Here is a 932-nt window from a genome sequence, read left to right on the forward strand (position 1 = left end):
GATATTTTCCCCCTAGACCTATTTACTGTAAAGAGACTACATAGCTTTTTCTGCTTATTATCTGCTTGTATAATGGTAGGGGAAACACTGCATGTATTTAGGTACAACATTATTTCATGAAGGAAGTAACTTTAGGTGTTTGTACTTGACATTTTGCAACAGGTTCCGTCTAAGAATCAACCATGAGCTTTAGAAACGCTGGAGTTTGATTTGAACAGAACTGTAATTCTCCTTCTACTGTAAATAATCTTTAGATGGAATATCCTTGAATGAAACACTGTTCAGATTCAAATTTTCTGTCAATTTGTGAGTCATTTTTGTTGTCAAATCACCTGTAAATGTAAATTGATAACTTCATACAATAGTGCAGATTTGAAACCCATGAGTCTATGTAAAATATTTGGTTATAGTAAAAAAGATCTCTCAACAAAACTGTTTTAACCTTTTTAATGTAATTTGTGTTTCCCTTACCATTATCTAAGGAGGGCACGCCCTGTCAACAGAACCTGCCACACACAATCCCGTACTACTGCTAGTAGGTAGTTTTTGCTTCAAATATAGCTGTTTGTAAAATAAAAAAAATAAAAAAAATTACAAGTGATAGGGTTTTATTTTTTTTGCTTAGATAAAATATTTTCTAAATGAAATTTTCTTTTAACCCCAACATGCAAACTTTTCGAAATCAATACTTTTGTTTTTAAAGTCCATTGCATGGGCCTGTATGCTTTCCTTGTGATGACATTATGGATAGTTAAACAGAAGTATAAATAGTATAAAAGAGTGATCTGCGTACTGTATTTTAATTTCTGAAATATAGTAAAAACTAGGATTTTGTAAAACTTAATTGGATATTATGGGGACTATGTTCATTTTTCTATTTAGAGTCAGTCAGAGTCAGAGATTCTTTATTGTCATTCGCACCTCATGTGGTA

The sequence above is a fragment of the Nematolebias whitei genome, chromosome 17 (genome assembly GCF_014905685.2).
Source record: "Nematolebias whitei isolate Nwh7 chromosome 17, NemWhi1, whole genome shotgun sequence".
Lineage (NCBI taxonomy): Eukaryota > Metazoa > Chordata > Actinopteri > Cyprinodontiformes > Rivulidae > Nematolebias > Nematolebias whitei.